Source organism: Sorex araneus, chromosome 6, assembly GCF_027595985.1.
Source record: "Sorex araneus isolate mSorAra2 chromosome 6, mSorAra2.pri, whole genome shotgun sequence".
NCBI lineage: Eukaryota > Metazoa > Chordata > Mammalia > Eulipotyphla > Soricidae > Sorex > Sorex araneus.
In genome coordinates, this window is record NC_073307.1 from 84,690,678 (window position 1) to 84,703,543 (window position 12,866).

Here is a 12,866-nt window from a genome sequence, read left to right on the forward strand (position 1 = left end):
CCCGAGATCGCCCCTCCCCTTTCTTGGCCTCGCCATTCTTGGATAGGCCCCGCCCCTAGGCATCTCCGCGCCCCCGGGCAGGCCCCGCCTCTCGGTAGGCCCCGCCCCTCCCCTAGACCTCTCCATTCCCGGGCAGGCCCGGCTCCTACACATCGCCTCGCCCCCGGCCTCACCCCGCCTCCCCGTATGCCCCGCCCCCCTGGCCTCGCATTCCCGCGTATGCCCCGCCTCAGGGCAGGCCCCGCCTCCCAGCAGGCCCCGCCTCTCTGTCTCGCCGCGCCCCCGGGGAGGCCCCGCCTCCCGGCAGGCAGGCCCCGCCCCTCGGCCTCGCCATTCCCGGGCAGGCCCCGCCCCCCGTTTCCGCTGGCGGCGGCGGCGGCGGCGGCGGTGCGCGAGCGGGACGAGGAGCGAGCTGGGACCCGGCGATCGTCGGAGCGCGCGGTGAGTGCGGGCCGGGGGCGGCGGGGCCTGGGGCCTGCGGGGGGCCGCCGTGCCGGGCTTGCGGCGGGCGGGCCGGACGAGCCCTCAGCCGCAGCCCGGGGCCCCGAGGAGCCGGGGGTCCGGATGCGGGGGGCGCGGCGCGCGGAGCGGGGTCTGCGCGGGGCGGGGTGCGGGACAGGCCCCGGGGACCGCCCGAGCCCGGCCGAGGCCCGGGGTCTGCAGGGCGCGGCTGTCAGGGGCCGGGGGGCGGGGGAACGGCGGGCCCCGGCACCCGAGGCCGAGGTGGAGCCCCGGTGCTCGGCAGGTCCCGCGCTCGGGAAACTTTCTTCTGCTTGGGAAAAGCCCCGGACCCGGGACCAGCGTCGCGAGGGCCGCGTTGGGACCGGGCTGTGCGGACTCCGGGGCACAGGCTGACCCCCGCTGCCCCGTGCCCGCGCGGTCAGGGGTCTGGCACAGCGGGGTCCCAGGGGCCGGCCTCCCCTGCACCGCGTCTTGGCATTCCACCCCCTCCCCCTGCAAAAAAACAAGCAGACCAGGAACCCCGGGAAACCAGCAGAGTAGAAGGCGGGCGGCGGCAGTGCCTTCTCGTTGGTCCAGGGAACCAAGTTCAGTTATGTTAGGGTGCCCCTTTGGCCTGCAGCTGTCCCCTTCGCTGTGGTGACTCAGGTATTTCCTCCTCCAGGAAGCTTTCCTGGACTAGTGGAGCAAACTGAGGACTCATGCCCTGATCCCTATCAGCCGAGAGCTTCCCTGCTCTACTAAAAATAGCCTTAAAGAATGTCTTGTATGTATGTTCTGCTATAAAGATGTGCAGTCAGCTTGTCACTGTAAGCAGTGGGGTGGGGGGAGAGTTATTATGGATAATTTCAAACAATGGCCTCGACAAATCATTTATATTTAGCTGAGGAATGCAGCCAGGGAGGCCGACTTTCACACCGGCTTCCTCTCCTGCGTCTGGGCCCGGCCTGGCCCGTGCCTCTGAGCCATGGGGGCTGGGGTGACAGAGGGAAGGGGCGCGGGGAGGGGGAGACCCCAAAGGGTCACTCAGACCTACACTTTCATGCAGAACTCCCTTAAGACCCTGAACGGCAGTAGCGGGGACCAGGATGGAGCGGGGGCTTCTTGGAGGGGGAGGGCGTGTGCACGTTGGAGCCCGGAGCTGACTCCTGGCTCTGTGCTCAGAGCTGACTCCTGGTGGCTCTGTGCTCAGAGCTGACTCCTGGTGGCTCAGTGCTCAGGGAGCGCTCCTGGAAATGCTTGGTAGCACTATGTGTGGTGCTGGGGTTGAACCGGGGTTTGCCACGTTGTGTGTGGGACGTTTGTGTGTGTCGGACTTCATCAGGTTTTCATCTTTGACTCTCAGGGCCGATATTTAATATTAATCGCAACAAATGGGCTATTTTAAGTAATTTGTACTTGGCCGTGAGCTGCCTGTGATTTTCTTGGACTCACCCTTAATCTTGTCAAGTCCTTCTTGTTGTATTTTTTTTGGTTCAGAGGCCACACCCGCGGTGCTCAGGGCTTGCTGCTGGCTCTGCACTCAGGGGCCACTTCTAGAGGGGCTTGGGCACCCCTGGGGGTGCTGGGGCTCAGCCCGCGTTGGCCGCAGGCAGCAAAGTGCCCTGCCCGCTGGACCATCCGTCCCGCCGCTGTGACCTTCCCACCCTTCTCGGAGGCTAGGGAGAGGAAGCTCAGAGAGCAGAGACTCCTCAGAGGTCCCCGCGCCCGTTCAAGTTCAACAGAAGGAGCAGAACTTGAACCGTGACTTCTCCCGCCATGGTCCCCTGCCTGATTTCTCCTCTCCGTGTGCAACCTGGGCCTGAGCCTGACGCTGCCTGTTTGTGCAGCCCCGGGCACTCTCCTGCCCCAGTGCTCAGGCATCACCCCTGGCCGAGCTCCCAACCGCCTGGGGCGCCGGGGATTGAACCTGGGTCTGCTGCATGCCAGGCCCAGGCCCTGCCCGCTGTGCTGTCCCTCCGACCCCTCCCTCCTCTCCTCTCCCCACCCCTCCCCTGCCTTGGCGGGCCTGGGGATGAGCGTGTTTGCAGGGTGCCTTTCCGTTTCTGATGCCGAACAGTCCGCGATGACGGTGGCTGCCATCAGCTCACGAGTACAGGGGCTTGATTTCCCTTTTGCGTGGTTGGAGGGACGCCCCCCCCACCACCACCCCCGTACCCACTTGTCAACGTCAGATCAAGCTCTCCCCGTCTTTCTCGGACCCCCAGCAGCCTTCATCCAGCCGCACGTGCTTGACTAAGCTTCTCCCGGGTGCCTGAGGTGTGTGGCCCCTCAGAAATGAGAGAGAGAGTGGGTGCCTGGTGGGTCCCTGGTTGGGCTCAGCGGGCCGGCGCGGGTCCGAAGGTGAGCAGAGAGGGTGAGGGCCCGGGTCCTTCTCCGCGCTCAGCTCCCACTTCCTGCGGGCAGAAGGAGGGTCTCGCCCCCGCCCCCAAGCTGTGCGAAGGGTGAGGAGGAGACGGTGTATGGGAAGGTGGAGCTCAGGGTGGGCACGCAGCAGGTGTGCCGTCGAGGGGGGTTATTTATAACCGGGGAGCCGAGGCCAGTAGGCTCAGAACAGGGACGACAGGAGCTCCGTCTCTGGCCACGGGGCCGGGCCTGCGAGAGTCCGTCCCCGCCGCCTGAGGGAGGGAAGGACTCTCATCCACCCTCAGCCTGCACGCCCCATCCTGCCTGTCTGACCCAGCCTGCCTCTCGGACCCTGGCCCTGACTCCCCTGTCTGTCTGTCTGTCTGTCTGTCTGTCTGTCTGTCTGTGTGTCTGTCTCTCCAACCCCTGACCTCCCAGCATGTCTTGTGCCGTCCTTCCGTGCCCTGGTTTTGGTGAACTCAGCGTCCCCTCCTCCCGGTTCCTTCTGACTCTTTTTCAAGACCCTCCTCCTGGGGCTGGCGTGAGAGCACAGCGGGGAAGGCGTTTGCCTTGCACGCGGCCGACCCGGGTTCGGTTCCCAGCATCCCATAGGGTCCCCTGAGCACCGCCAGGAGTAATTCCTGAGTGCAGAGCCAGGAGGAACCCCTGTGCATCGCCGGGTGTGACCCAAAAAGGAAAAATAAAAAGACCCTCCTCCTACGTGGCCTCTCAGGGAGTGTGCCTGTGTCCCCGGCCCTGAGCTCAGAGGTCCCTGCAGGGCCACTTTCCGCCCTCCCCTCTCCTGGCACCGTCTCTCCGTGGCCTGGGCTGGTTCTTAGGGAATACCACAGACACTTGGCCCGTGCGTCACCGCGTTGGAGTGGGAGCGGGTGCAAGGCCCTCGGGGAGGGGCCCGTTTTTGAGGACGGTCGAGTGGGTTCCATGGGGATGTGAGTGTCGCAGGTTTTTTTTTTTTCTTTTTTGGGTCACACCCGGCGATGCACAGGGGTTCCTCCTGGCTCTGCACTCAGGAATTACTCCTGGCAGTGCTCGGGGGACCCTATGGGATGCTGGGAATCGAACCCGGGTCGGCCGCCTGCAAGGCAAACGCCCTCCCCGCTGTGCTCTCGCTCCAGCCCCGAGTGTCTCAGGTTTAAAGAGTTTCCTTTCTCGGATGTGTTGGAGGCAGCTGTTTTTTTGGGGGGATGGGGGGTGGGGGGAGACACTGGTAATGCTCAGGGGTTACTCCTGGCCCTGTACTGAGGAATCACTCCTGGCAGTGCTCGGGGGACACGGGATGGTCATCCGCATGCAAGGCAGACGCCCTACCCGCCGTACTATGTCTCTGGCCCTGACGGAAACACTGGGGGCTTGTGTTTTGTTGTTGTTGTTTTTTTTCTTTTTGGGTCACACCTGGCGATGCTCCGGGGTTTCTCCTGGCTTTGCACTCAGGAATTACTCCTGGCAGTGCTCGGGGGACCCTATGGGATGCCGGGGATTGAACCCGGGTGGGTTGGCTGAATGCCAGGACTTCCCTGTAGTAGCTCTCTGTCTGGCCTCTATTTTTACTTTTGTTTATTTAGTTTTGTCTTTTTTTGGGGTCACACCTGGCGATGCTCGGGGGTTACTCGTGGTTCTGCACTTGGTGCTCCAGGAACCCTGTGGGATGCTGGGGATTGAACCTGGGTCAGCTGCATGCAAGGCAAACGCCCTCCCTGCTGTGCTCTGGATCCTGGCCCCTATTCATTTATTTATTTATTTTGACTTTTTGGGTCATACCCGGTGATGGGGCTGGAGCGATAGCACAGAGGGTAGGGCGTTTGCCTTGCACGTGGCCGACCTGGGTTTGATTCCTCCGCCCCTCTCGGAGAGCCCGGCAAGCTACCGAGAGTATCCCGCCCCCATGGCAGAGCCTGGCAAGCTCCCCGTGGTGTATTCGATATGCCAAAAACAGTAACAAGTCTCACTATGGAGACCTCGAGCAAATCGATGAGCAATGGGATGACAGTGACAGTGACCCGCGATGCTCAGGGGTTACTCCTGGCTCTACACTCAGGAATTACTCCTGGCGGTGCTCAAGGGACCCTATGGGATGCTGGGAATCGAACCCGGGTCGGTTGCGTACAAGTCAAACACCCTCCCCGCTGTGCTATCGCTCTAGCCCATGGCCCTTACTTTTTAATCTTTAAAAATAACCGTGGGCACCTCACTTGGCCTTTCAATCTTCCGTATTTGGGGGTCCGACAGCCATCACTGGAGGTGTCCCTCCCCAGGCTATGCCTGGACCTGATGGGGAGGTGTTTAAGGCGTGCTCTCTTTCCTTGGTTTTGGGGCCACACCTGGCAGTGCTCAGGCCTTACTTCTGGCTCCGTGCTCAGGGATCCCTCCCGGCGGGTTCCGGGGACCATTCGGGATGCTGGGGATCGAACCTGGGTCGACTGCGTGCAAGACAAACGCCCTCCCCAGCGTCCTGTGACTCCCGCCTCTCGTTCCCGTCCCGGCCCTGTGATGGTGAATTTTGGTCCGTCCTGTTTCGATTTCCCCTCCTTGGCTTCCCTCTGTCCTGCCGTCGCTGCAGTGATTGGTGAGTCTCACACCGTGACCACACACTTTCGTTGTGACCACACCCACTGACAGCGCAGGGGGTGAGTCCCCAAAAGGCTCTTGTCTTTGTTTTGGTTTTCGGGCCACACCTGGTGATGCTCGGGGCTTACCCCCGGCTCTGTGCTCAGGGATCACTCCTGGGGGTGCTTGGGGGGGGGGACTCAGTAGGATGCTGGGGGTTGAACCTAGGTTGCCGTGTGCAAGTCAAATGCCCTGCCCACTGGACTGTCTCTCCGCCCCAAGTCCCTAACGCTTAGTCGTGGCACTGGGAGTCACAGCTGCCTGCCTTGCCTGGACTGCATGTAGCGCAAAACGTGTGCCAGTTGGGGGCTGGAGCGACAGCACAGCGGGGAGGGCATTTGCCTGGCACTCGGCCGACCTGGGTTCGATTCCCAGCATCCCATAGGGTCCCCTGAGCACCGCCAGGAGTAATTCCTGAGTGCAGAGCCAGGAGGAACCCCTGTGCATCGCCGGGTGTGACCCAAAAAGCAAAAAAAAGTACCAGCTGGGGCCTCCTGCTGCCAGGGAGGCGAGTTCTTCCCCAGGACCCCCCCCAGGAGCCGTCTCCCAGTCATCCAGCCAGAGACTGCCACAGGCTGGCTGGGCCTGCGAGGGTGGGTCTGAGGCCTCTGAAGGGTGGGGGGCACTGTGCTGGAGAGAGAGGCTGGGCCGTGAGGAACGGAGAGACCCTTAGAAAGCGAGCCTGGGGGCTGGAGCCATAGCACAGCGGGGAGGGCGTTTGTTTGCCTTGCACGTGGCCTACCTGGGTTCGATTCCCAGCATCCCATAGGGTCCCCTGAGCACCGCCAGGAGTCATTCCTGAGTGCAGAGCCAGGAGTGACCCCTGAGCATCGCCGGGTGTGACCCAAAAAGAAAAAAAAAAAACAAAGTGAGCCTGGCTGGGGCTGGAGCCGTGGTACCCGGGGAGGGGGGGCTTGCCTTGCCTGCGGCTACTCAGGTTTAATCCCCCCGCCCACCCCAGAGGGTCCCCCGGGCCCCACCAGGAACGATCTCAGAGTGCAGAGCCGGAGATGAGCACTGGGCACAGCCTGGTGTGACTCGCAAACGGAGAAAGCAGCACCCGCCCCCCCCCCAAAAAAAAAAAAATAAGCGCAAGCTCAGGACGGCTGGTGAGTGGGTCACGCGCAGGTAGGCCTCGGGGCGCCGGGGAGGCTGTGGGACTGGCTGCGCAGGCTGGTGCCTGTCACGGTCCCCGGGGGCTGCGGCCAGCAGGGCACGGCGCTGAGAGGCGCAGAGGAAGCCGTGCCCCCCTGAGCCCCTGCCTGGACCCCCGCAGCTCCCAGGAGCCCAGAGTCGCACCTTCAGCACTTCCCCCAGCCCTCTGGGGGCCTGTTTCTGGTGCTGATCCCCCCAAGTTAACGCCTCGCCCAGACCCAGACTCCCGTCTCAGAGGCTCGCTGCCTGGGGAGGGGGCATGCTGACCACACCCAGGGGTGCCCAGGCCTCCTCCTGGCGGGTCTGAGCGACCAGGTGCAGGGCCGGGGAGTGAATTAGGGTTGGTGGTGGGCAAGGCAGATGCCTCATCCGCTGCGCTCTCTCTCTGTCTCTCCCTCTCTCTCTGTCTCTGTCTCTGTCTCTCTCCCTCTCTCCTTCTCTCTCTTCCCTCTCTCCCTCTCTCTCCCCCTCCCTCTCTCTCTCTCCCTCTCTCTTCTCTCTCCCTCTCTCTCCCTCTCTTCTCTCTCTTTCTCTCTCCCTCTCTCTTCTCTCTCCCTCTCTCTCTCTTTCTCTCTCCCTCTCTCTGTCTCTCCCTCTCTCTGTCTCTGTCTCTGTCTCTCCCTCTCTCTTTCTCTCTCTGTCTCTGTCTGTCTGTCTCCCTCTCTCTCTCCCTCTCTTCTCTCTCTTTCTCTCTCTCCCTCTCTCTTTCTCTCTCCCTCTCTCTCTCCCTCTCTCTTCTCTCTCCCTCTCTCTCTTTATCTCTCCCTCTCTCTGTCTCTCCCTCTCTCTGTCTCTGTCTCTCTCTCTCTCTCTCTCTGTCTCTGTCTCTGTCTGTCTGTCTGTCTCTCTCTCTCTTCTCTCTCCCTCTCTCTGTCTCTCCCTCTCTCTGTCTCTGTCTCTCTCTCTCTCCCTCTCTCTTCTCTCTCCCTCTCTCTGTCTCTCCCTCTCTCTGTCTCTGTCTCTCTCTCTCCCTCTCTCTTTCTCTCTCTGTCTCTGTCTCTGTCTGTCTGTCTGTCTGTCTGTCTCTCCCTCTCTCTTCTCTCTCCCTCTCTCTGTCTCTCCCTCTCTCTGTCTCTGTCTCTCTCTCCCTCTCTCTTTCTCTCTCTGTCTCTGTCTCTGTCTGTCTGTCTGTCTGTCTCTCTCTCCCTCTCTCTTTCTCTCTCTGTCTCTGTCTCTGTCTGTCTGTCTCTCTCTCCCTCTCTCTTCTCTCTCCCTCTCTCTGTCTCTCCCTCTCTCTGTCTCTGTCTCTCTCTCTCCCTCTCTCTTTCTCTCTCTGTCTCTGTCTGTCTGTCTGTCTGTCTCTCTCTCCCTCTCTCTCTGGCCCCAAAGTTATGTATTTTTGCTGGTTGCTGTGTTTGGGGGCCACAGCGGGCTGTGCTCAGGAGCTCTTCCTGGCTCTGTGTGCGGGACTGACTCTCGGCCGTGCCTGGGAACCATGTGCGGTGTCGGGCTGGAGCTGTGGCAAGCCGGTGCCCCAGCCCTCTGCTGACTCTCTGGCCCCGGTTACACGGCTGCATCTCAAAACTTTGGTTCACGCGCACTTGTCAAAACTACACATGTGGGCTGGAGCGATAGCACGGCGGGGAGGGAGTTTGCCTTGTCATGGCTGACCCGGGTTCGATTCCCAGCATCCCGCATGGTCCCCCGAGCACCGCCAGGGGTGATTCCTGAGTGCATGAGCCAGGAGGAACCCCTGTGCATCGCCGGGTGTGACCCAAAAAGAAAAAAAAAATTTATACGTGTTCAGTCGTTGGGTGTGGAGGGCCAGTCAGCACATGACACAGAGAGTGTCCGGCTAGATCTGCCCGGGGCAGCCACCGCTGACCCGTGATAAGCAGACCCCAGCCTCGGCGGGTGCAGTGGGCATGGGCTGGAGTGGCATGACCGGCCTTTTCTTCCTTCCCTTTCCTCTTGTTTGGGAGGGTAAATCCATCTCTCTCTCTCTCTCCCTCTCCCTCTCTCCTTCCCTTCTCTCCCTCTCCCTCTCTCCCTCTCTTTCCCTCTCTCTCTCCCCCCCTCCCCCCTTCCTGCAGAGGGGCTGGGGTGACAGCACAGCGGGGAGGGCATTTGTCTTGCATGCAGCTCACCTGGGTTCAATCCCCGCATCCCACAGGACCCCCCAGCACCACCTGGAGTAATTCCTGAGTGCAGAGCAGAAGTCAGCCCTGAGCATCACTGCTGTGGGCAGAATATAATCATAATAATACTAACAGTAAATTTCCTGCCGAAACATCCTGGATCTTTTCTTGTCTGTTCACTGCTGCTGGGCTGTTGGCAGGAAATTCCTGGGGGAAACAAAGGTTGCTGGGTCAGCAGCTATTGTGTGATGGGCCCCTGGAAGTCTGTCCTGGAAAGGGTCAGGCCCAGCCTCTCTCGCCCTCCCGGGCGCGGGCTGCAGGTCTGTGCCCTGTCCTGGACTCTGAGGACTGTGAATCTTTATTGTTTTGGAATTTCTTTTATTTTTTATTTTATTTTAAATTTTTTTGAAGGGGCTGGAGCGAGAGCACAGCGGGGAGGGCATTTGCCTTGCACGCGGCCAACCCGGGTTCGATTCCCAGCATCCCATAGGGTCCCCCGAGCACCTCCAGGAGTAATTCCTGAGTGCATGAACCAGGAGTGACCCCTGAGCATCACCGGGTATGACCCAAAAACCAAAAAAAAAAATTTTTTTTTGGAAAATATTTTGCTTTTTGGGTTACACCTGGCGATGCACAGGGGTCACTCCTGGCGGTGCTCAGGGGACCGTCTGGGATGCTGGGAATCGAACCCGGGTCGGCCCTGTGCAGGGCAAATGCCCTCCCCGCTGTGCTATCGCTCCAGCCCTGAGACTGTGAATCTTTAAACCGGCCTTTGGGGGCCAGGAGGTAACGACTTCTTCCCCCCCCAACTTCCTTTCCTTTTTTCCGTGTTTTGTTTGTTTGCTGTGTTGTGGGGCCCCGCCCAGCAGTGCTCAGGGCTGACTCCTGGCTCTGTGCTCATGACGTACTCCTGGTGGTGCTCGGGGACCGGGTGGCATGCGGGGAGCACCCCTCGGTGCGCTGCTGCAAGTCAGGCGCCCTGCCTGCCGTGCTACCCCTGCACCCCACGCTGTCCGGACCAGGGGCCCCCTGGGCTACCCCACTTGCGCAGAGGAAGCCGGAGGAAGCGGCCTGTAGCTTCCTGCTTCCCATCTCCTCCCAGCTTGGGCGCCAGCGGGGGAGGGGGGCGGGGGGGATGCCCACCCAGAGCACAGGCGGCGGGGGGGGGGGGGGAAGAATGGGTGGGAACTGGGGGCCCTGCGCCTCCCCTCCCCCCCAGGCTCCTGGGCGCCCCTCACCCGGTGCCTCTGAGGAAGCAGCTCAGACCCCCGGATGGTGTAGCCAGGCTGCCTCCCTGGAAGAGGCTTCGACCTGGGCCTTTGTGGTGCGCTTTTTTGTTTTTTCGTTTTTTTCTTTCTTTTCCAGGCGCTGCTCAGGGGTGGGTGACTCCTGGCTTTTGCACTCAGAAATGACTCCTGGCGATGCTGGGAATCGAACCCTGGTTTGCAGGGCCAACGCCCTCCCCGCTGCACTGTTACTCCGGGCCCCCAGATCTGGGCCTTTGAAGGTTTTCCTCCACCTGCTTTCATCCCCTGGCATCCCCAGGGGTGGGGGGTGGTCCTTAGGCCTTTCCCAGCATCCCCTGTGATAGGACTGGGTGCGGGAGGGCAGGGCTGTGAGAAGGTCGGTGCTGCTGGGGGGGGGGGCTCCCCCCCAGCGCCTGTGGGGAGTAGTTGAGTCCTGGGAGTGGGGGTCCCTGGGGGGGGTTGGGACCACACCCAGCCCTGCTCCGGCCTCACTCCTGGCTCTGTGCCCCCTGCCCCCTGCACTGCCTCTCCAGCCCCCCCCCCCACCCTGTCGAGGGCTTTAGGGTTCAAAGGTCAGGGCTCCTGCCGGCACAGTGAGCCAGAGGGGCGCGGGTCCGGAGTTAGGTCTCCTTGGAATTCTTGCAAGAGCCTTGAGGTGGGTCACGTTGTTCCCGCCTTCCCCGTGCAGCGGCTCTGGGGGTCACACAGGCTGCATCCCACCGTGTCATCATCGTACCCTGCTGCTTTTTCTTTTTCAGTCCAAACATGGGTTTCGGGGAGTCGAGAAGGCCCCGGCGGGCTGGGTGCAGCTTTGCCGCGAGGCCTGGGTTTGGCCCCTGGCACTGCACGGTCCCTGCGCACCTCTAGAATGATTCCGAAACCCCAAACCGGTTTATGCACTTAAAGAAAAAAGAGTTTTAAATAGTGTTTATGCAGATTTATTATAATGCATTCTTTTTTTTTTTTTTTTTTTTTTTGCTTTTTGGGTCACACCCGGCGATGCTCAGGGGTTCCTCCTGGCTCTGCACTCAGGAATCACTCCTGGCGGTGCTGGGGAACCATGCAGGATGCTGGGATTCGAACCTGGGTTGGCCACGTGCAAGGCCAACGCCCTCCCCACTGTGCTATGGCTCCAGCCCCAGTAATGCTTTCTTTATACACTTGCTCCAGTAGGCTTATACCCTTTTTTTTTTTTTTTTGCTTTCTGGGTCATACCTGGCGATGCACAGGGGTTACTCCTGGCTCTGCACTCAGGAATCACCCCTGGTGGTGCTCGGGGGGACCATATGGGATGCTGGGATTTGAACCTAGGTCGGCCGAGTGCAAGGCAAACGCCCTCCCCGCTGTGCTATCTCTCCAGCCCCAGGCTTATACTCTTTAACAGCTTCCCATCACGGGCGCACCCCACTTTGGAGGGCTGTTTGGGGGGCCGCAGCCCGAGTGCAGGGGCTGGGCTCTGTGCCCCACCCACCCGCAGGTAAGGCCTGTGCTCCCCCCCCCCCCATGCTCTCTCCAGTTCCCTACGTTCTTTTGCAAATGAACAAACAAACCAACCAAAAAGCCTCCCGGAATTTGGCCTCCAGTGTGTGGCTGATTCCTGGTGAAACAGGCAGGACCCGGCGGCTGGCTCCTAGCTGCCCGTCCGCCCCGCACACACCTGCACCCCTTCTCTGCCCTGGGATCCGCTCCAGCTGCCTTGGCGCCCGGGCAGGAATGTGGCCTCCCATCCCCCGCCTCCCGCCGCCTCCCGGGTGTCCGTTTTCACCCGCCTGTGCACGGGGATGGGCCTGGCAGTGTGCGTGGTGCAGAAAGGGGGCGTGGGGCGGGAGGGGTGGCAGGGGTCGCCCCCTCTCTGAAGTGCTCCCGGCCTGTGCAGGTGGGCTCCCTGCAAGGCGGAGCTGGTGGCGGAGCTGCCCCAGGGCCTTGCACCCCCACCCCCTGGGGTCTCACCATCACTTCTAGCCAGAGGACAGACCGCCCTCCGTGGAGTATCTGCAAAGAACTTTCCAGACAGGAAGTTTATCCTCTGCCACGGCTCCTGGGGACTTGATCCTGCCGGGCCCGAGCCTCTGTGGTGCCCCAGGAGGGTGGCCTCGTCCTGGCCTGCTCCCCTCTGCCCTCTCACCTTTGGCAGTTCTTTGCTTCCTTTTTGTGCCGTGTGTATGTGTGTGTGTATGTTGGGAATGGGGGGGAGGGGAGAGTCAAGGGGTGCTCTCAAGCAGTGCTCAGGGCATCCTGGGGCCTCTTCATGAACCTGGCCACAGAACTGCGTGGTCCAGTGGTCAGTCGTGGTGATGTGCTGCTTTGGGGAGCACCAGGGCCCCCGCGGGTGGTGCTTGGGGGTCAACTCGCCACTCTGACCTTGAGCGGCCCGGTAGGAGGCCTGGGGAGTGGGTGGTGCTTTGCTCAGATTCCTTTGGGGACGGTGGCTTCTCCCCTCTCCCCTTCCCGCCTTCTCCTTTCCTCCTCCTCCTCCTCCTCCTCCTTCTCCTCCTCCTCTTCTTCTCCTCCTCCTTCTCCTTCTCCTTCTTCTTCTCCTTCTCCTCCTCCTCCTCCTTCTCCTCCTTTCCCCTCCTCCTCCTCCTCCTCCTCCTCCTCTTCTTCTTCTTCTTCTTCTTCTTCTTCTTCTTCTTCTTCTTCTTCTTCTTCTTCTTCTTCTTCTTCTTCTTCTTCTTCTCTTCCTCCTCCTCCTCCTCTTCTTCTTCCTCTTCTTCTTCTTCTTCTTCTTCTTCTTCTTCTTCTTCTTCTTCTTCTTCTTCTTCTTCTTCTTCTTCTTCTTCTTCTTCTCTTCCTCCTCCTCCTCTTCTTCTTCCTCTTCTTCTTCTCTTCCTCCTCCTCCTCTTCTTCTTCTTCCTCTTCTTCTCTTTCTCCTCCTCCTCCTCCCCCTCCTCTTCTTCTTCTTCTTCTTCTTCTTCTTCTTCTTCTTCTTCTTCTTCTTCTTCTTCTTCTTCTTCTT

The 12,866-nt window shown here is 60.8% G+C and overlaps 1 protein-coding gene across 3 annotated transcripts in view; it reads left to right on the forward strand.

The window, feature by feature from the left end:
- Nucleotides 1-317: 317 nt before the first annotated feature.
- Nucleotides 318-12,866, forward strand: part of TSPAN9 (tetraspanin 9) — a 213,495-nt gene continuing 200,946 nt past the window's right edge. Inside the window, exon 1 of one of the 3 annotated variants that reach the window (XM_055142856.1) lies at nucleotides 318-441. The gene's annotated coding sequence lies outside the window, so the exon portion shown is untranslated. The remainder of the gene's footprint in view (nucleotides 442-12,866) is intronic. The other 2 variants (XM_055142858.1, XM_055142857.1) reach the window with 2 other exon arrangements.